The following is a 23,547-nucleotide window of genomic DNA, read 5'->3' as shown; positions in this document are numbered from 1 at the left end:
GTCAGTTACTCCGTATGCTTTATGTGTCGTGAAATAAGGCACCGGTTTATGTAGCTTTAAGCCATTTTAATCCAGTAAAAGTCATATTTAGAATAGTTATAATCGTTTAGACTGACTAACCGTTTATATACGCGAACTAAAAAACTGTCCAATAAAGAAATATGACCTCATTCAGAACCGAATGATAAAGAAGAAGATCCAAATAATGGTACTGAAAATGTAGCGAAAAAAGCAATATCGCTTGAGGCAATAATAAATTACCTCTTCTTATTGGATTAATGGTAAAATACTTTCTAAGTAATAACTTCTCTAACCAAGTTTTCTTTATTTGAGAAACTTCGTATTATCTAAAAAATATTTTGCTAGAATTTAAGTAACTAAACTCATTAGTAATTGTATTGTTTGACAAACACTGGTAATGACTGAGTTTTTGTGTCGGTATAATGATTAATACAGATAGTGCGGGTGCGGGTGTGGGTTGAGCAGGTGGCGGTGGCGGGGTGGTGACCAGCGCACCTGGCGGCGGGCAGATGTACTAGCGACAACGCGCTCAGCGCTCCCGCTTCCATGTCCATAGCGCGCGCGGCCTCCCAACAGTCAGTACCTTCCGCTCTCTGCCTGTATTCGTTCTTTGTGTTGTGTTTCTGTGTTGTACCCCGCCACACACCTCAATGTGCGTATCTCTCCATATTTTATGTTGTGTCTGTGTGTGTTCAATGTATTTTGGTGTTCTGCATATGCTCTAATAGTTTGTAAGGATTTTTTATCTCCGTGCTCACTTGGCTTTGTTCTATCGATTGATTAGTGAGTGGCTCCTTGCTGTTTAAAGAAACAGTAGTTAATAATCAGTAGCGTGAAAAACGTGCAATCACATTGTATTTACAAAAGAACGTATAAAATTTATTGATATTCTATAAAAAGTTTAAAGTACCGTAATAAGAAAGTAACGAAAAAAATATTACATTTAGTAATTTACTAAAAGCAGCAATAATTTTCATTTTAAAATAATTACTGTAGCCGTTTACTATATGTTGAATATGTATTTCGGCATTTTTGTCATCTAAAATAATTTTATCTTTTGTCAACGTTTTAGATTTTTTTCCAATCTAAATTTTCGTTTCCAAACTTAATTTTCGTTTTCAATCTAAATTTTCGTTTTCAATCCAAGTTTTTGTTATCAATCTAAATTTTCATCAAAATTTCAAGTCGATTTCAGTAATGTATATCTTTGCTGCTTTGGTTAATTTAAAAACCAAATAATCGTAAATTGTTAATTATATTTACGTTTTGTATTCATTTGTATACTTTAAAATGGTGTTAATGAATAGCCTTCGTCTGTGGTCGAAATTTTGATCAAACATATACTGGCGTTGAAAACTTACTTAAAGAAAGCTTGCCAAACAACACGTTACTTTTGCCAAATGTCAAGTGCCGTGTCAAGCGCATCTACACCAGGTGTGCGCTATACAATTATTTATCCACAGTTTATAAGACTAGCTATACAGCCTCACAGCAATAATCCTGAGCAAAGAAAGAGATGAACCAGGGACAACCAGAGTAAATAGGCCGGTAATTTGGCTGGTCGTTATCGGCTGGGCCCCGCTTAGCTTTAACGACACAGTATTATCTTGAAACACAACGACTCGGTTTTTTAATCAGTTGTGATAGCGACGCGACGTAGAGCCGCTCACTGTTCCCTAATGACGTCACCTACCACAGAGCCAGTCTCGGCTCTCGGATCCGGTAAAAACCGGCGAATGAATCGCGATCCGGCGACCTAAAATACTTCAGAAAACCTCGACAGCCCTAATTACACTGAATGCAGCTTTTAAGTAATAACCGAGTATAATAGAGCTATAGAGCTTTCTTTCGTGCACTTCTGTGAAATCGCTCTTTAGATTAGGAGAATTACCCAAAGTTGTAATTATGATAAGAGCTTTAGTGTTGTGTTAGAGCTAAAACTGTAATTATGTAACTACACTTTATTAACTGTTAAATTGGTGCAGCAGGGTAACTTCTGACTTAAAATGTGTTTTAATTGTGATTTGTGTGCAGGAAGGACTGTTTTAAAGCTTATTTAAATACGTTATATTTTAAATCTGTAAAGACATATATCTGCAAAAATATATTTTATGTGTAATTTTCATAAATGTAACAATTATAAAAAACTACTTGTATTTTAAGTTTTTGTCGTTTGTAGTAAAGTATTTTGCAGGTGTACGTTCCTTATAGAATGGTTTATAGTTAAGTTTCGAATATTGCAATAGTTAAGTTTAAAATATTTCTTACAAAAATAATACAATACATTATAATTCTTTTCAAAACTACATTACTTATAAACAACTGTCACAGGGGAGTTAGCTAGCTGTAACGTTTGATCCAAAATTTATCACTCAAATGCAAAGGGAGCTTATCTGGCGTGCCGAGTTCCAGAAGTTTTACATCCAGTAGCTCTGATATTATGTCTTTTTCACTTTTATCGCTCAATGCAATGAAGTCGAAACGAGCTCGGAATATTACCGCCCGGCAGCGGTGCCGAGCTGTGTGGCGAGATACGGCTCTATACCAGGGTTATGGATTCTGCTGTGATTGCATTTGCATTTCCATCTCTTTTTCCTCAGTTCGCGATTTACATAACTGTAAGATTTAATGCGTCAGTCCGCGGACTATCTGTATTTCGCGCCTTCATCATGTAGCGGTGGCGTCACTTCTTCATATTATTCATGGCCGGGTACGCTCCAGTTGTTGGGTTATTTCAAGAAAACACATCCACTCCGAACGCTTTCTTACCGCGCCAAGCTCTCTATTCATCCCATAAGCATGTTGCAACCAAATTCTGATATATTTTAGAAATATGTAAACCTTAACTAAACTTTTTTCAGATTTGTATCTTAGTAATTTTAGACCTGAATAAAATTGATAGGTACTAAGGTATGATTTAAAAATTTGAAGATCGTCAGTATGTAATTTAAACCGTGCATCTTGGATATTTAACATTTGTTGATATGGCTTATTTTGTGTTACAACTAGAATGGCACTGGTTGAGAGAACGGACCTCATAAGAGGTTCAGATTGCTACACTGGGACTGGGTCCACGGCGATTGCGCATGACTACTCGTTGCTATTGGTCGAGATTTTGTTTTAGCATTATGACCTACATCCGGCCAGTAGGGGTTTGTTGTAAGAGACAGCCGAGATGTATAAGTTATAAACTAGCGCACAGTAGCTGATGTCACAGTCTCCCTTGCTCGACGGAGTGGACTGAACTGAATTACAGCCGAGCATGAATTTTACGTCAGGCGCACAGTGGATTAAAAAGGCATTGGACCAAGTACAGTGCGGTATTGATCCTGGGACTGTAGGCCGCCGCTCCGGTACTACAAAAGACGCAGCTAACACAGCGCGCTGTCATTATTTTAAGAACCCATTTATATCCTTCATTTCAAACTTCAATCTCGCGAAAAAAACAAATCGCAGGATTGATAACATCATTAAGGAAATTAATTAATCCTTGGAGAGTTTAAATCGCACTTTTTGAGACAATTCCACCGATTCCGTCTTATTAAAACAGTTAAACGTAACTTTCAGCGGACTCTCATTACCAAGAAACTTGGAAACTTCTTCATTTATTCGGATCAAGGACTGTTTTATCTGATTAAAAAAAGTTTCTCGAGAAACAATGCGACGACTTGTAAATAACATTGTCTCGCAGAATTTGTTATTCATTAACTTTCGTTTCTATGAAAGTTTTGTATTTGTTTAAATTTTACATCCTTAAATTTTAAGCACGAAATTAAGCTGAATAGAGTTAAATAAGCTTTACTAGATTTTTTATTTAAGAGATAGATTTAAGCACTTATAGTACGTTAATTAATATCTTCCAGTTCTGAAAAGTGTATCAAAATAATAATTCTAAATTTGATCATGAACTCACATAGCATTAACCTAATAGATTAGTGATATATTTTTTAATTCCAACTAAATATTAATTATTTAGCAATAATGTTGAATAAAATGGGAAAAAAAATTAAAATATTTCAAAAAGCTACTAAACTATATATTAATATTGAATGCTACAATTTTACAAAAATAAAAACAATTATACAAGTTTACTTTAAGCTTCCTGGTATAAGGCTCCTCACTTTTCCTCTTTTACCAATTTAAAATTTGTATTTTAAGAAATGGTTTAGTAAATAATCAACAAATATTATTAGTTCTATAAGAACATAAATAAGCATATAGTCTAAAGCAACCACATCTCGTAGCTATAGCATTACTGGAGAAATAGGAGGAGGAGATGCAATATGTCAATCAATTCTTTTCAATAATCATTTATAAAGGGAATGTTTCTACACTTTCTGCAAACAAGAGACTTTAAATATTAAAGGTTTCTACGAAATTAGGACGTCCCTTCATTTTCCGAATGATCTTGGATGGATTCGTTCACTGACGAAATCCTATTAAAACAGAATTTATGGTTTCTTTTTACAAATATTCATTTTATTGGGGTTTTTTCGAAAATCATTTTCTAATCCCTGAACCAAAGCGTGTAAAGGTCCAATATATTGATTTATTTACTTAATACGAGTAATTCTCTAGCTAATTACATCAAACATGTAGACTGTGTCAATCACAAGTGAATAGGAGTAGTTCAAGTTTTAATGTGTGTTAAAAAGTTATAAACCTGTAAGTTGTAAAAGTTATCAGTCCTATAATCTATTACAGTTAATTCAAAATGACAGATTTTTGTGAGATTTTTTTCAAAAAAATAGTGTATAGTGTTCTTTTAAAGAGTGATTAGTACTGAAAATTAAGAATATATGGCCATTAGAGCAATACTGAAAATCATGTAGTGCAAAAGGTTTCTCTGAAGTTGCACGTAAGAGTTTGAGTTTATAGCTCGTCGTTTACGAGATTTCCTGCGTACAGGCAAGCAAGTAGCCTAGACAGAAAAGAAAAGGTTTTACAGAGCTCCTAGACCGACAGAAAACTAAATTTTTACAGTCGCTCAATAACGCTTAGCTAAATCCCATGTACTAAAATCACTATCATCAAACTCATTCTTATTTCTGTACAAATAACTTTCGTACAAAATTCACAGTTTAGAGATCTAGTTCTCAAGCGATTCTGTCTATAAACGCTACGTCAAATCCCCTAAAGGAACATGCCCAACTTAAAACACGACGTTCCCTATGTAAAAGTCACATGCTAAGTTTCAGGTCCATAGCATTTCGTTCTTGAAATATCAGATGAAAAACATATATACATGTAGATGGACAGACCGGGGGACAGAGTAATTTTTCCTAAACCTTAATTGATATCTTTGGAAATTTCATGTTGACATTTCATGTTTATAGGTTAATTTATTTTCGAGATATCGCCCGGAGACAAATCAGGGCGAATATTTTAAGACTAACGCTCAGCTAAATCCCTAGTGGGATATGCACCCAGATCGATCTTGATGTTTCCAACATAGATATAAAGCTTCATACTCAAAATTCGCAACCACCAGAAGAGTTCCATTCTTAGTGTACTATAGATTCCACATTGTAACTAAATGCTTCTTTACTAAAATTTAAAATATTTTTCTAGATATCGTGCGGACAGGCAAACAGACAGGCAGAATTGACTTTCACTAACGCTTATCAAACAATCCATTACGTTCAGCAAGATCACTTGACCTAACACCAGGAGATGTATGTTCTCGTCTCTATAACCTCGGTTCACTGTCCTCCTTAGATATCTAAGAAATTGAATTAAAATGTTATTGTTTCGGGCCATCGACGTTCAGCCTTAACTCCGTTGAAATTGGGACTTATAGACATGTTTCAAAAGATTATGGACTAAGCATTCAATGAATTAGGATTGAATATATTAAAATCGTTTATCGATTTGACCTTATTGACCGTTTATTGAATTGATTCATAATACTAAATCTAAATTAAAGTCAGTAAATATACTATAAAATACAATTTAGATTGATTTAAAATTTATAAAAAATTAACAAACTTTTTAAATAACCCCATATTTTTTTATACGAATGTGGGTAGGATTAATAAAAGAACAATTTGGGCCATAGCTTTTCAATTACATAGCCGTTGAGAGTATCAAATGCTTGTGAATTAAAACGTCTGGAAATCATTTTTATGCAGTAATCTATTTTTAAAATAGACGTACAATATCTAGAAAGACAACAAGTATCTATTTTCGCACGTTTATACATAATGTACATTATATTATCAACTCCACAAATTAGGTCTATCTTCGAAGTTAGTATAAAAAGTAAACTAAAACCCTTGGCAAACATTTGGGTTATTAAAGTTGTTTCGGCATTACGTCATGTTCACAAATAACCACCTCCAGTAAAAAAAATAAATATCTGCTTACAGAAGATACGAACACATTCTAAATGTAAGTTATATTATAATGACATAATTTAGTATTTTCAATATTGTTCTATTTTAAAATTTAAATTTCAAAAATTGGGTTTTATTTTTTAAGTATTTAGGCGGATTTTTACTATAATTTAAATAACAAAAATATAGGCCAATATTACGAACTTATTTTATCTGGCATGAAGTCGCTAGTTTAACGTAATTCGTCACATTTTTAAGACAATGCTATAAGTTGAAGGGTGTTAGGAATAATTAGTTACATCTATTTTCTGATATGTTCTGACCGACTTTTAGTTCTTTAGTGTACTAGATCTTTGGCAACTGACTTAATAAAATAAAAATAACTTTATCGTCGGTTAGTGCTTGATTTGCTGCATTTTATCAACGTTAGCTCTATCGTGCTCAATATTTACAGCTGTCTATAGAGTGCATTATAGAGTGTACCGTTCATGGTGTACTATAGAGCTAACACCTATATAAATGCAACACACTTCTTACAACAGTTGTGTTCCTGTGCCCATGTAACACGGCGCTGTGTGCAGGCGACGGCCGCACGATAACCGCCGCGGTGGCAGGACTCAGATAGCTTATCACCCTTCCTGTGTGCCTTGCCGCTGTAATTTACTCTAACTGTAAATCTAGAATAATTAGCGTCACAACCCCCCACCCACCACCCTGTCACTTCGCCTACAACACACAACTTTTTAAATGTTCCCATTTACAATTTAGTTATGTGTGTTTTTTTAATTAATTTTCATTTGTAGGTTTCGATTACTCAAAAATTTCGTAATATTCGACATTCAAAATGTATCTGAATACGTGTGACAAACTTAAGGAGTTAAGGAAGGATCTCTACGTTCTTAGTGGTTAATTATTTTCCCATTAGGAAGCCTTTAGAGAATTCTTAAAAATATAGGCCTACACATATTATTCTGCCGTTTACGTTTATTACGTACTTTGAAACAGAATATACCAATAGATTGTCCGTAGACGGAACATTTTTCATGCCTTATCTGTGCTGTCTTAGTAATTTATACTGTTTTTAACGTTTGGAGGAAGGTAGGGAAATTAGTTTATATTTGGGAAAATGTAATACATTTTAAAATTAAAAAAATGATTTTTAATTTGAATATAGTTTTTAGCACATTGCCTTATGTTTTTTTAACAATATTAATAATAAAACTTAGCTTTTAGCTCACTTTTTGAGTTTGTACAATATCACCTTCAAGTATGTTTAGAACTCCGATGCTCAATAATAAGGAATTTTAGCTGAGTTTGTACAATATCACCTTCAAGTATGTTTAGAACTCCGATGTTCGATAATAAGGAGTTTAATGAGCTGACATAACGTACATTGAAATTGGCTATATAATAATTACGCATCTGTATCCAAGTAGTTAGAAACCAATAAGTCATGTTTATGTAATAAATTATTGAATATCCTATGAAAACGTCAAAGATGTATATAATTGGCTCTTGCATATGTTTTACAACAGTGATCTTGATACATTGTAATGGAATTTCTTTGAGACTTGAGACTTAATGCATGTATAATGAAGAGTGTAAATGACGTGTGCGGTTATATGACAGAATATTGTACTATCTCGGATGGCTTATTTATATTCTGTTACTGGGTTATGTTGCAGAATATGTGCAGAATCTTTAGATAGCGAACTTATTCAGAATTAATTGTTATCACAGCTAATTATTGATACTATTAATCACTTTTCAGTTCTATAGCTGTGCATATTCTGAATAATCCAAGTGTCCGACCATATAGGTTATAGATTATTTCGTGATTGCTCGGGACAGAAATAATAGGATTAAATTTCTATTCTGATAGTTTTAAAATGTCGAGTGTCAGGCTTCGTGGTCGCTGGTACAGTATAAGGTTGCATATCATATCCCTAGCTGCAGCACGCATAAGGTATCGGGCCACACTAGAGCCGACCTTGACTGTACTCCGTGTGGGATGGCTTGACTGTGGAAAAACTGCTTCCTACCTATTGCGGGTTGCACAACCAGCAACAATAACTAGGTACGATTAGGGCTAGGCAGCCTCAAGGCCTCGCTTTGTCGCCTTTCCTTTTTTCGCTGCGATACGATGAGATCAGTATTACTTGCTTATAATTACACCGAGAAGTTAGTTCTCTTCTGCTGTTTTGCATGTATGCACTTTCCTCGTACATCGTAGGATGACTAATATCTCTTTGTGCGCACCAGCAATAAATTCTATAGTCAGAATAACTGACTGAGTGTAGTGCATTCATATTCAAATCACACACATTTGTTACCGAGGTTCAGGTGGATTTCTAAGAAAATTCAACTTATCACGATCAGAACAATGACCGAATCCGAACAAATTCTTACATTTTTACTTTTCATGAGCTCCTTTGCATAACACCACTCCCGGCTAAGTCGTGTTACACACCACTCCATGCGTGTTACTTTCTTGTGAGCGTAGTGGGAAGTTTATATAAAACGAAATTTTGTGTGTCGTTTATAGGCCAAATTTCTCTTTTTTTCAAAATCAGCAGATCAACAGTTGTGTACGTTGACTATTGGTAGAAATGTTCAAAGACCAAATACCATAGCTTGTTTATTTGTTTACGCTATTCTTTGGCGGTGGTGACAAACATTAGTGAATGGTGGAAGTTAAAGTGGAAATTTTCAAAACTATGGCATTGAAGCATTTTAACTATCGCTTTAATTTCGACTCATTATAATTTATAGCATGAACCGTCAAAGATTGCCGATGGTTCAAACTTGTGTTATGTTATGCGGGCGGTCGTAATTTCAAAATATGTGAGAAATTTTCTTTTATAAATCTAAGCACTTGACTTGCGTTTTTAAATACACTCAACTCTTGTAGGGGGGTAAGGGTAAATAATAATCATTACAATCGTGTAATGCGGAGCATCGTTAAATATATCTTAATTAGAACTGCAATGTTCACTGATTGCGACACAAACCGTCGCGTCGAATGGTTGCGAGGCTAGATACTGGAATAGATGAGAAAACTGTATTCACAATACAGACCTATCAACAAAATTTTATCAGCAAAGGACCATAAAGCCAGTACATTTTAAATAAGCATAATTCTTCCGCACTGCATCTATTTCAAATTGGATTATTTTTCGTTGTATTACGTGCTATTAACTATACGGCTAAATAATCCATATAATTATAATATTGTTGTGAATAATCTTGAGCTAACTCTGTCCTGAAGACATTCTTCGCCATAAATTTGAAATTATGTAAAATCGTGCAACTTCTAGGACACTTTATTACTTAAAAATAGATTATATACTATACGTTAAATGTTATATACAAGTGTTGTTTTTAAGTGGTTAGGGATTTTTAATTATTTTTTTCCTTTAATTTGTGCATCATATCTTTAGCATTTTATTTTTTTATTGGGATTTTGCTTGATGATAATTCATTTTAGTATTGAATGACATAAAATTATTAATTTTTCTTTTAGCTTGATCATATATGCACTCACGCGTAAAAATATACGAACAGAGTTAATAAATATTGATGAGTTTGAATCATTCGGTTGATCAATAATATCATACTTAAACCTGTAACGTTCTTGATATATTCGGGACTGGAGACTTGTTTAGATTCCTACTGCATTGCGCGTGTTTTTGAAGGAATTTAATCCTTCAGAAACACATGTAGTGCAGTAATTGAATTAAATTATTTAACTGAATTCCAAGATATGTGTGATCGTACTCTTAGCTCGCATTAGAATATACGATTTGTTTGAGAAATATTGCCGATATTGTGTTTCCAAACAGCTTAATAAACAGCTTAATCTTAGCGTGGTGTGTGTAAGAGGGATGGAGGGAGAGGGGTCTCCTGAGCTACAGGCGTTAATCCCTCACTAACACGGTTTTGGTATCTAGTCACAAAAACCTTTGACCTCTGAGGTCACAGAGCCAAAATGTGTTGGCCATTGTGGACTGGCTTTGTAAAATATTTCGTTGTAGCGGTACGGTCGGGTTTTAACAGTCCAGAAAAGTTAAGTGAGCTCGAAAAAGTAATATTGACAATACGTATCGTGCGCTTTATTGTGGACTCAAGAACAATACATCAATCAGTTGCCCATTGTTCTCCCTGGTCTACACTGTACGCACGATCTGCACAATTACCCTTTTTCACATCTTTTCTAGAAATTGAATGTTCCAGTTTCCACAAGTCGGTCGATGGCTTCTGTAAGTATATAAAACGTGAGTTTGACACTGGCATTGTCTCCTTCACAAGTAGCCAGATAACCATGCAAGGGCAGTCAGAAGCAGTCAAGCCTTACTCATAGACACGACAGAGTCGACGAGGGGATCTGCCCCACGGGGTGCCCGCCCTGCCGGAAGCCGGTGACGCAGTGTATATCCTCCGGGCGACACGCGCGCTCCCTATCCTCTAAACAGTGAATTAATTGCTGAAACACTCTGCTTTAATCGACCGCACCGGCTCTTTGCCTGCGCGCCTCATAAATATTCCCTCTGCTGGAGAATTGAATAGCTTTATTATTTCTACCGCCCGTGGTGATCAATCTGTTGACTTAGCCAACCAGCGGTGGCTGCCCTGCATTACTTAATTACACCTCAGGATCATCGGATATTGTATAGCTAATTCGGATATAAATTTCACGGAGCACTTTTACCTGCTTCCGTGTAAGAAACAAAATAGACATGCGTAAGTAGCGTCAACCAGCGGTGGCTGCCCTGCATTACTTAATTACACCTCAGGATCATCGGATATTGTATAGCTAATTCGGATATAAATTTCACGGAGCACTTTTACCTGCTTCCGTGTAAGAAACAAAATAGACCTGCATTAAGTAGCGTCAACCAGCGGTGGCTGCCTTATATCACTTTATAACACCTTATAATATCGGATATTTTATACTTAATTCGGATATAAATTGAGACTTGTTTTTAGTTTATTTCGTAGAGGAAGAGCAACAATGACTTGAAGAGGGATAAAGAAATAGTTGTGACCGTATTCCCAGCTAGTCAACGAACATTTACTGTTAGTTTTCTTTAATTTCTGAATAAACAGTCTCACATTGACAGATAACGCTGAAATTTGTAAGAGCATTATAGCTGCGTTGTATAGTTTCCAATATTTTATTATTTATATCTTCTAAATTCGTGGTTAAAATATCTGGTTAGGTCAGGGAAGATGTATTCGTACATTGGAAATGTTTCTCTCATCCTCAACCTAAACTGTTTAGCCACCATGTATTTATGTATTTCGAAATTCAAAACGAATGGTGGATTTATTATCCAATATTGTGTGTAGTAAAAAATATTGTATCAAACTGTTGTTGCAATGGAAAATGGGAAGAAAATTACAGATAATGACATTTTGATACCACTAAAGACACATCCGTTGATGCTCCCGTGTTTCTATACAGCTTGTTGTTTTCTTTTATAATATTTCCTTATTAAGGCATACATAGAAACAAATTTCAATTTTTTTTTACCACCATATTTTCTTTCTTAACTCATACAATGCCAATAAATGTTAATGACCTCTTATTTTAAATATCAAAAGTAATTGATGGAAAGCGAAAAATTAAAAACTTTAATTAAAGTTTAGTTTTCAATTTTAATTAAACCATTCTAATTGGACGTTTCTTGCATTTTGTACAGTTTACAAATTACATACGTAGGAGATGAGAGAATTCCGATGCAATTAACCAGTTACTGTAACTAATAATACGTGTAATGAATATCAGAGCTGACACGTCGTCCATGTGTATAATAAAACGTATTTGATATTGGTACGATTGTTTGTTATCAAAAAGAAAACAAACGGTTATTTTTTGTTCATTAGGCTTTCAAAGCTTTGTTTCTAGTGAATAAAACTGGCAATAAACACGGCGTAACGAATTGTAATACACAACAAGAACAAATGGCTTGTAATACATGTATTGAGTGTTGTCCTGAGCGCTGAGCGGCCGTGACGTCACGAGGGACCCGCACATACATCAATTATTGGATGACCATTGTGAAATAATATGATTTCCAATGAGTGCTCAGAGACCACTTTATTATGTGTTTGTACAACTGGCTGTGTCCTCTTTGTGTCCACCTTAACACTTCGGAAAATAATTACATGTTTTTTTCTCTCTTTTTGCATTTACTTTATTTATGTCGCGTCCGTTTTTCAATTCATCAGCCTACTGCAAGTGCTGCAAGTGTGTTCTTATATAATTGTTATGTTTTACATTACAGTCTATTCAATTTCTTCTTTTTTTTATTTGAATTCTCTTTATATTCACGTCGGCGATATGTATTAAGAATATCAGAATCAAATTTAGAAAACATGAATAGAAATTATTTATTTTTATTTGAACGAATAGTATCTAAATTACACAAATAGTTAATAATTTAACAGTTTAGACTACTTTACAACGCAATATTCGCGAATATTAGCAAATAATGTAGGACATTATTTACTTCTAGGTACATAATCAAATCTGTACAGCCCCTAAAAATGAAATGCAGTATACTCAGGTAATTCTTGTTTCATATTATGCAGAAACTGTTATTTGTATTCGTATTCGCATTCGTATTCACTTCGTATACATTACAGTGTTCCGATGTCAAACTTCATAATGTTTCATTTCATATAAAATAACGGGAAATATTTTAAATAATCTTAAGACTGTAATGGCGTGGACAACCATTGCCAATTAGGCAACGTAAAGCGAGACTGATAGTGAATTCATGCCTCTGTCGCCACTGATGCATTCTGACGACAAGCCTGGCACGGGAAATATTAAAAACTGTTGGAAATAAAGGGGTGCTCGCTGATGGTGACATCCTATCCCGCACCGAGACCGTCTTATCTCTCTCGTTATCTTGCAATAAACAGCTGGAATATTCATGGCTGCATCCACCATGTCGAGAATTCATTACATTTCCGGCCGCAGCAGTGAATATTTACCACGCGCTCCTTGTGTACGACGCTCATTCAGAGATGTTACAGTATGCGAAAGTATGAATATTATAATTGTTATTTTACGTTACATTTGAAAAGATATTATTATCAATGAATTAAGTTTTACTACCCTACTTCATTAAATGAACAATTGATATCTACTACCTTTATTCAAACCCCATGAATGACCAACTTGAGTGCGGTGAAAACTCTTATATCACTTTAGCGGCAGTATCCGAAAGGGCTCTTTAGCTTGTCACTGTCTTATTTTCGTAAGGATCCCATCCTTGCAAAAAGTCCTGCTACCCTGTCATTGGTGGTGTATTCGGAAGTCACATTAAGCAGTAGTTCCCATTTTAAATGTTAAAAAGGGCTTCTTAGCGGTAACTTAGTCAAATAAAATAAGGCATTATTTACCATTCATCTTTTTACGCATCTTGTTGGGAGTACATTTATTCTAATTTTATTGATCCCCATAAATGATTTTTTTGGAAACAGATTCTGTGTTTCAATGGAGACAGTAATATTTATGTCCTCCAGAGTCGAACTGTAACGTACTTAGTACACAACGCTCACCACAGGGGCGTAATAAATATCTAGGCTCTTCTCCACTGTCCTGAGTTAATCTGTTCAAGCCTAATCGATTTTATCATCAAACCATTCGAAACTACAGTAACGATCGAAGATGATGACTCATACAGGCCTGTATAACATCAGACCAAGTTTGGTGAAAGCCAAAGATGGGGCGGGGCGCCTAGTCCATAGGCGCGCACTGCAGTGTTATTTGGCGAGCTCCGTCTTAGGGCAACCGCAGCCGAACCAATGTATGGTCAGGGCGAGCCAGCGTTCTCTAGTTTCCAACGTTACCTCACCGAGCTGAATGGTATTTTAAAGACAATGACAGATTAAGGAATGTCAATCTTCAAGCGCTCCTGAGGCTTCTAAAAAGATTTCGTTATCCAGCCAAGATACAATATCATGTTCTCACCCGCTTCGACTCAACCTGGAAGTGTACGCCACCATAAGATTGTTACCAAGAGACAGATTTAGGAAGTAAACGTCCTAACATTGGAATTTTAAATTTTGGATCTTCTTAATTTTAGGAGAGTATATTTTTATTGTAATGTAGGGAAGGCTAAACGCGTGACAATAAATATGTCCAAATTATATGGACGCGAAAATGTAGGATTTTATCTTGTATACTATATACGAGTATAAGCATAGCCGCCTCTATTGAGTCTCCCACCAAACGTAAATTGAGAAGTTTTATTCGTTTGCTGCAAGCGGAAGGGAATAAATAGTTCAACATAAATCCATTGGAGAATGTGCCTTGTTTAGGGAGAAATCATTATGAGTGGTGGATGGTGTTGTTCGTGAGTAGTGTAGAAAGCCAAAGATGTTGACTGACACCCACAAAATCGCCGAATAGCTCCAGCTATGAAATTTTTCGAATTGATCCTTGAATTTGACATTCGGCCATCTTTAGACTTTTGACACGACTTTAAACTCGTACAAGTTCCACCATGAGTATTGGCCGAGTGTTAGCGAAATTTTCCACTCAGGGGGATATCTCGTAAACCCACTGATCTATAGTCTTGAAATTTTATAAGAATCTTTATGTCTTCATAAACAGGATCTAGTTTAAAACTATGTCCCTCCACAGGATGTCTTTTATTTGGCCAGGATGCCGCCAAGTATGCTTTCACCACCTCCAATAGCGGGAGGATCAGCGAGATAGACATCCTCTTGGAATGGCTAAAAGGAAACTACCATTATTTTTTGTGGTATCTAGGTCAAAGCGGTTTTTAGAACAATGGGATGAGTTATATCCTATGAGAAATATGTTCAAGAACATAATACTCGAATATCCCTGAGAAATTAGTGTATACTTAAAAGTGTTCTACTCTCAGAGACGATCAAATATTGCGACAAACCCTCACGCGAGGAAAATGTTATGTTATTAGCATCAATACTTCTGCGAGACAGCACCGGACCCAACCACAGATTATCTGATACTCACTGCCTACTCAGCACAGGAACCCACTCACTTTCTAAATGTCAATAACACACACTTTGTCGCCTCTTTTGTAGACCATATCGGGTTTACGACATGCAGAGTCGTTATGCTGTGGTCAACATCAGATAAGCCGTCGCCACCGCGAAGCATACAATATCATGACACTTAATACGACAGCTACGCGTGCTTTGGCAGCTTTATATCACATGTACAGTGTTAGATACACGACAGGCGATAATGCAATGGACGACTACAAACTATTCTTCCAAGGAAGATGGATGATTCAAGATGGAAAACTGTACATAACACCATTCTGGGATTATGATTCAGAGAGGAATTTACCCAGATAGTTGACGGGAAATGTATGTTGCTTAGTTTAAAATAGTTCATCGATTTATGTAGTGCTTTGATTCACTACTTCTTCCCCAAATATTTAGTAAGGGTATTCAAATTCCAAGCAATATGCTTTCCAATTTATTTGATCGAGTAATTGTAACGTATTATGTTGGAAGGTGATTTGTTCGAACTGTATATACTGCCAAGCATCAAACCAGGGAAGGCAGAGAACTCCCTACTGAATTTCACCCCTCAATGTCTCTTATGTAATGTTCACGTCAAACATGAAGGGGTTTAACACCAGACCCTGGTATGTACAGGAACTAGATTTACTTCCCTCAAAGGGGTATAGTTCCAGTACAAGACCTGAAAACCACCTCCAGAGGGGTAGTGGCTCATGTCCAGTTTGGGTCATACCAACCCAAGACTGACTCTACACCACGCACTCATTGATGGGGTGGAGGGGTGTTATTACAGTCCTTGGCTCTGTCGTTACACCCCCGAGGAGTGACGTCATAGCCTCCGGGTCTGAAGTTCCCGGGTGTTGCAAAGTCAGTGTCACGCTCAGGAGTGTGGGCAAAGCTAATAGCCACCTTTGACCACGTGCAGCCACCGATGTACGCCTTCGTTATCCGGGAAATGTGAATACATACAGTTAATGACGAGCTGCCGGCTAAGAGGTTGGTTATATAACAGCACTGGGTAGTAAGGCATGCACTTACGAGACATTCTGTGTGGTGGGTAGCCTTTGGATGAATCATACTATCAATACTCTCAAATTGAGTTTGAATAAGGATCAAATAGGTAACAAAAGCAGCAAATATAATATCAATGCAGGATGTAATATACAGGTACGACTTGTAATACAGCAGATTTAGGTTCCAGCAGAGTGGTTGGTGGCACGTGGGTGGGGACCCTGTAATTGAGAGATTCAGCGCCTGCGGTCATATTACAGGCTCGGAGATCCCTACTAACTAACCTTATTTTTTTGCCAGTTAGAACCTTTACTTATCTTGATGTACAAATAGAACACTCTGTAATTTAAGTCACTGTTAACGTATTTTTAGTTTCTCTCATATACTTATAATATAGAAAATAATGTAGTGTTTCTGATGTTTTCTTGAAAATTAAAATATTGGGTAACATGAGGATGTCGAGTAGATTTCTTTTGGAAAATATGACAAATACGTAACAGTGACTTGTAGCTGGCAAAATAGATAAAGGGGAAAAGATGCAAAAGTAACTTTAGATGTTTTGTGTTGCAGTATAAAAATAGGTAGAAAATGTGTCTACATTATACGAGACTACTAATTTGCACGTTATTTATCCATGGTACATTTGGCCATGGTATTAGAACGAGTTGATATATTCAATGAGGATGTAATTTTCAAGTTGAGACAAAACAAATTTACGTAGCAACACGGTGCGGCGGGGCGGCCGCGGTACACCGATTGGCCAAGTTTAATATAAGACACAAAGGTGTGGTCGGTATTGGAAGGAGAGGGTTACGTCAACCCATGGGAGGTAATTGATTGATGTTCAGAGGACAATGGCGCTGGCTAGGAGGGAGAGGGAGTGAAGGGGAATGTTGTGTGGGAAGGAAAGGGGTCCGCAAATATTACCTCGGCTTCGTTGCTCTGCCAACCTGACGAATTTCTTACGGTGTGTGTACAAAAGGGATGGAACAGGGACAAATCTTCCCTGCAATATCACTAATACTGAACAAATAGATTATCAGAATTGTCTTTACAAATCCTTAACTCAAACATTGTGCCCGTGCCCCACTTTTATACTTCAGGCCTGGCTTATAAAATCACGTCGACCTTTTGGGAAAAACGATTTATGTTTTCCATTTCCTTTTTACATTCGGAACAATTGTGAATTTCTCTATTCGAATGTTATATTGTTATAACATCACGGTATTAAGTCGTTATTCCAAATCGTCCAACTTTTATGAATCTGTTAGAATTTAAAAATTTTGTTGTACAAGTACTCATAGTTTGGTATTTTATGACATAATACATTACAATGTAATGCAGTATACAGGTTTATTATTCGATCTCATAAAGGACTAACATTTCGTTCAATTCTGTCTTCGTAGGATTGTACAATATTTATCATAATTTTCCAAAAATATTAAATTATAAAAATTTATCCAACCTTCTTGACCTCATTATGTTTAAAAGTAATGTATTTGTATTTTGTTTCAGATATGCAGAATATGAAGGTAATCATCGTATGACGAGAAATATCAAACCAGTTTTGATGGCTGTGAGTTTTAAGCAGTCAAATACATATTTATGGTTATATTGTGAATAATTGAGTTAGAGAGTTTAATTATAGTATGTATCACTTTTGCTTGTATGCAAATTAATTATACAAGACGTATTCAATATCTTTACCGAACACGATTCACGCACCAAATGTAGATGACAACGTTAGGGCAAGACAGATGGAGGTGCTAAGTTAGAAAAAGTCGGTCGTATTCAATATGCGACGAGTGCGAGGATGGTAGTGGGTTGGTAAGGAGGCATCAGAGCAGTACACGAGATGTTGTTTTATTGAAAGTTAAAAGTGACTTTAGATCAGGTTACGGAATGTTAGACGAGAGGCTTGTCGTTATGTGGGGTTGGAAGTTGTAAGGGTCGATAACTTAAAATATGACGATGAAATATATCGTCTGAATGGGGTAGGTTGTGATAGGAGGAAACGGAGACGCTGATAGGATTAGAGCAAGATGGTAAAGGGTTAATGTATTAATTAGGAAAAATGGTAGCGTTATCCGACACCGTGGCAGGTCAGGCAGGTGTAAAGGATTATATCGTCTGGGTAGGGCGTGGCTAGTTACTGTAATGGTTTGTGATAATATCGCTTCTGTGAAGTAGATTTATTATGAAGCTGTTGTGATGTATAAATATAATTGTATGTTTATATCTTAAAAAGTATAGATAATATTGATTAATATAATTCAAGTAGTGATGATTAGCTGGACATAGAGGACCTTGAGCTGATTGGACGAATGATATGGTATCGTTTGGTAGGTAGACGAGGGTAATAATATCAGAGGGAGAGCTTAAAATTATAGAAAACACGTAGTAAATAATTATACTATTCGTGTCATAGTATCCTTGAAAAGTGGGATAATACCGTCTAAACAACAAGCAGATTTTTGTAGTTTAGACGAGGGGTATGGTTTGTCAAGTGAGAAAGTTTGAGGTTGACGGGTTACACGTGAGAGATGATTCCATCATTCATGTCACAGTAGCTTTAAAAATGGGACCATACTATCTGAAAATAACGGGCAGATTTTGGTAGGTTGGACGAAACTGACTAAAGTGAGAGAGTTTGAGGTTGCCGGTTTAAACGTGAGAGACGATTACGTTATACGTGTTATGGTAGCTTTGGCAATTGAGATGATACAGTCTGAACATAACTGGCTTATTTTATTAGTTTAGACGAAAGGTATTACTTTGTCAAGTGAGACAGTTTTAAGGTTGACGGTCTACACGTGAGAGATGATTACGTTATACGTGTTATGGTAGCTTTGGCAATTGAGATGATACAGTCTGAACATAACTGGCTTATTTTATTAGTTTAGACGAAAGGTATTACTTTGTCAAGTGAGACAGTTTTAAGGTTGACGGTCTACACGTGAGAGATGATTACGTTATACGTGTTATGGTAGCTTTGGCAATTGAGATGATACAGTCTGAACATAACTGGCTTATTTTATTAGTTTAGACGAAAGGTATTACTTTGTCACGTGAGACAGTTGGAGGTTGACGGTCTACCCGTGAGAGATGATTATGATATCCGTGTTATGGTAGCTTTGGCAATTGAGATGTTACAGTCTGAACATAACTGGCTTATTTTATTAGTTTAGACGAAAGGTATTACTTTGTCAAGTGAGACAGTTTTAAGGTTGACGGTCTACACGTGAGAGATGATTACGTTATACGTGTTATGGTAGCTTTGGCAATTGAGATGATACAGTCTGAACATAACTGGCTTATTTTATTAGTTTAGACGAAAGGTATTACTTTGTCAAGTGAGACAGTTTGAGGTTGACGGTCTACACGTGAGAGATGATTATGATATCCGTGTTATGGTAGCTTTGGCAATTGAGATGTTACAGTCTGAACATAACAGGCTGATTTTGGTAGTTTAAACGAGGGGTATGGTTTGTTAAGTGAGACAATTTGAGGTTGACGGGTTACACATGAGGGAAGATTACGTTATCCGTGTTCTGGTAGCTTTGGCAATTTATATGATACAATCCGAAAACAAAACGCTGATTTTTGTAGTTTATATGAGGGGTATGGTATTGTCAAGTGAGACAGTTTAGGTTGACGGGTTACACGTGAGAGATGATTCCATCATTCATGTTACGGTAGCTTTAAAAATTGGATCATACTGTCCGAATATAACAGGCATATTTCGGTAGGTTATACGAGAGGTTTGTTATTGTCAATTGAGATGGTTTGAGGTTAACGGATTACACGTGATCGATGATTACGTCATTGGGATGGTACTGTCTGAACATAGCGGGCAGAGATCGGTAGGTTATACGGCTGATCTGGCGTGGACCAACAAGAGAACTGTATCCGCTAATTATAGTGTTCTAGCCGGTGCATTACCGGGACAATATTGCTAATTAGTGCACTAATTGATAGGGACACTGTCCCAAAGCTCTGCCAAGCCAATCAAGGGGCGGGTGGCTGTATATCAGGGGTACCCTGCCGGACGTCCGGCGTTCTACGGAACGTGATAAACACGCCCTTATAAGATCCGGTCTTTATGTTATTGGTCTGTTTACACCAGCGCATTTTATGAGCTGCCTTTTACGGCCGCCCAATAAATGTATGACGTCAATTTATATCTGGCGTTAACCTGTTTTCGCATAATTACCGCCACGGGGCTCACTTTACTGTGTCTGGTAATAGTGGATATGTTTAGCTAAACTGTTTATGCTGAGTAGTTAACTGGGCGTGCATAAAGCTGTTTGCTCGACTTGCTGGTTGGCTGATTCAATTTAATTTGAGGTTTTTGTTAATGGATCTTCTCGAGGGAAATCTGTGAAATACAAGTCAGGCCTTCTCTTCCGCCCCGCCTTCCCTCCCACCACCCATTAAAATTAAGAATGCATAAAAGCTACATATAATGCTATATAAGTAATTTTTATAAATTTACTTAATTCATAATTATGTAGATCCAGTATGTTGTAAATTTAAATTAAATAATTTTTTATCTGAAAACAAAATTATGCACTATTACTTCTTTTACAAATAACATTGTAATATAAGCAAGTTTTATAAATTTTTTATAACAGAACGTACTTATGTCACAGCTAATGGACAGTATAGATCCAAGGTTCAAAATCTTTAAAAACGGTACGCAATTCTAAATAACTTATAATATCTAATATTTATGACATATTCGATATTTCTTACGATATCAAGAGAGCGTCTGTTAACTTTTCCGAGAAGATGTGGTATGCGGAAACTGAAACAGAACTAATTTTCTGGCTCTTCGTACATCATCTTTGGTCTGACAAGATATTTGTGTCTCATAATGTTTAAAAATTAAATTTACAACATTTTGATAAGCATTTGACAAGTTTTATACGACTGTATAAAACCGAATATGATACCATAGTTTGTAACTGATTGAATCAAACCAATTTTTGGTAACTGAAATGGTAATGTAAATATCAAACTCTAACAGACTATATTAAATAAATAGTTCTAAACTGGTAGCTTTTCACATTTATGTCAGACTAAGACTGTGCTCGAAGGACGTATGGGGTGACATACATTTGTATGGTGCTTATTGCCTGACGAGATACAAAACACGGGATGTCATAGGTTTAATCAAGGATTTTAAAGCAATTTTAAACGTGAATTTTTTACTCAACTTATATTTTTATAGAACAGACTTAGATACAATGTTTACAGTACAAATATTTAATATTACCTGTTTAATTATGTGTAATTATTTTAATTATCATTCTTGACTTTGACAGGCAGGTGATAAAAAAAACATATGATCAAAGCTTTATCTGCTGACTAAGCCCATAAATATAATGGATAATAGAGTGTTAAGAGTTTTCAAGACCAGTGAGGCGTAGCCTGGAGGGACTTTCGAAATAGAAATAGGCATATATGTTAACCAGGGACCCTAAGAATGACCATGTAAAATTTTCCATATAATTGGTCTAGGTTTTACGTGATTGAGTAACAAACCCACAGACAGGCAACAATTACCTTTTAAAATAATAGTATGGATTGTATCTTGGATATCTCACAACACAATACAACGGCATTACTGAATTAAAAATTCTGCCTCATTTGTTAATACCTCTTAAGGAATTCTTGACTTTACTCTGAATTTTATGAGGCGACGTTCTTTCAAAGTTACGAATTCCTATAGTATTATTTTAGCTATTATGCGTTATTAGTCAAAATCCAAATAAAAATGTCTAATCCCGTACAACCTTACACTTTAAATCTCACAGGGAAAAAGCTTATAACTTAAATTAATATTTGAGGGGTGACAAAGACAGTAATATGTTCTTAATGATACGGCTTGTAGGGGTATACTGAGTATAGTGTCATTATGAGATAACCTTACCTTATAAGATGATCTTTTACTCTGCTTGAATTTAGTAGATGTGCACCTAAACAGAGCATGTTATTTTAAGTTATATTTAGTTAATTAACAATCATACAATTGTAATTTTGTTCTAAATCGTATACTGTATATTAATAATATTGTGATTGCAAACTAAAGTGAAGATGGACTCGGTTCTCACACACAGGCTTTTGCCTATGTAGGAATCTTCTTGAGTAGTCTGATGGTACTATACTTGTAAATGAGTTAAATAAACAACGGTAAATGTAAAGTGTCTGTATATCTTTCTTAATCTATCTGATAAAGTAATAACTGTTAATTATATCCCTAAATGACTTTTTAAATGCGAGAAGAATGATAATTGGAATGTTCATTTTATATTAAAGTAAAAGCGTATTATACTTATCGTGTTGGTAATATTAATACAACAATTCTTTATATATTTTATATATTGGGTTATTATTTGTTCTGTATTTTTTTAATTCCACCATTTGTGGGAAACTTCAGTATTGTCATAAACCCCACTATCATATGGTACAAAACTTATTATTGTTACAATCAAAGCAATATTAAACCATCAAGTACGTTAAGATCGACATTTGGAGGTTTATTGGAGGTTAAATAATGGTGACAAAAGTACATTAATGTTAAATTCTGAATTTACTTCTCTTTTTCACTTCAAAGTATAGGAACGAAATATTGCCAAATATGTACTTTTAGCTGTATATACACATGTCCAAGTTAGGATGATCGTTCCAACACATTTTGATTAACTAAAAAATATAGTATATATTTTAGTGTATGGTTTTTTTTACTAGTTTTGGTTTGAACAGTTGTAAATGTAACCGCATTATTGTAGGTATGTAGTAATGTGATTGCTATAATCACTGGTGTGTCCGGCTGCCTAAGTTATGCGACAGCGGCGCGGTGTGGCGGCGTGGCGGGAGAGGCTCAGCACAGAGCCACATCACTGTTAACTGATACGCGATAAGGCTAATGACAATTAATGTAATGTGGAGGTGCCATCGGGATCGGGCGTGGCCGAGTCATGCTCTTTATCTTCGTCACTGACAGTCAACTGAAATAGAACGAATATTGCTTCCGCCACCCAATGCTGCTGCCTTCATTTCCCGCTCTCCAGCCCCGGCCCCCGGCCTCTCGGTCGATACCCGACGTCGATACAGCCCCCGACCGTCACTCGAAACTGACAAC

The 23,547-nt window shown here is 35.9% G+C and overlaps 1 long non-coding RNA gene across 1 annotated transcript in view; it reads left to right on the top strand.

Annotated features, from left to right (window-relative positions):
• Window positions 1–582: 582 nt before the first annotated feature.
• The window catches only part of LOC124362554, a 257,948-nt gene continuing 234,983 nt past the window's right edge, over window positions 583–23,547 (top strand). Inside the window, exons 1-2 of the long non-coding RNA XR_006922476.1 lie at window positions 583–673; window positions 17,916–17,932. This is a non-coding gene — a long non-coding RNA (uncharacterized LOC124362554). The remainder of the gene's footprint in view (window positions 674–17,915; window positions 17,933–23,547) is intronic.

The sequence above is a fragment of the Homalodisca vitripennis genome, chromosome 5, assembly GCF_021130785.1.
Source record: "Homalodisca vitripennis isolate AUS2020 chromosome 5, UT_GWSS_2.1, whole genome shotgun sequence".
NCBI lineage: Eukaryota > Metazoa > Arthropoda > Insecta > Hemiptera > Cicadellidae > Homalodisca > Homalodisca vitripennis.
The sequence above is the reverse complement of the archived record's forward strand: the minus strand, read 5'-3'. Positions and strand labels throughout refer to the sequence as shown.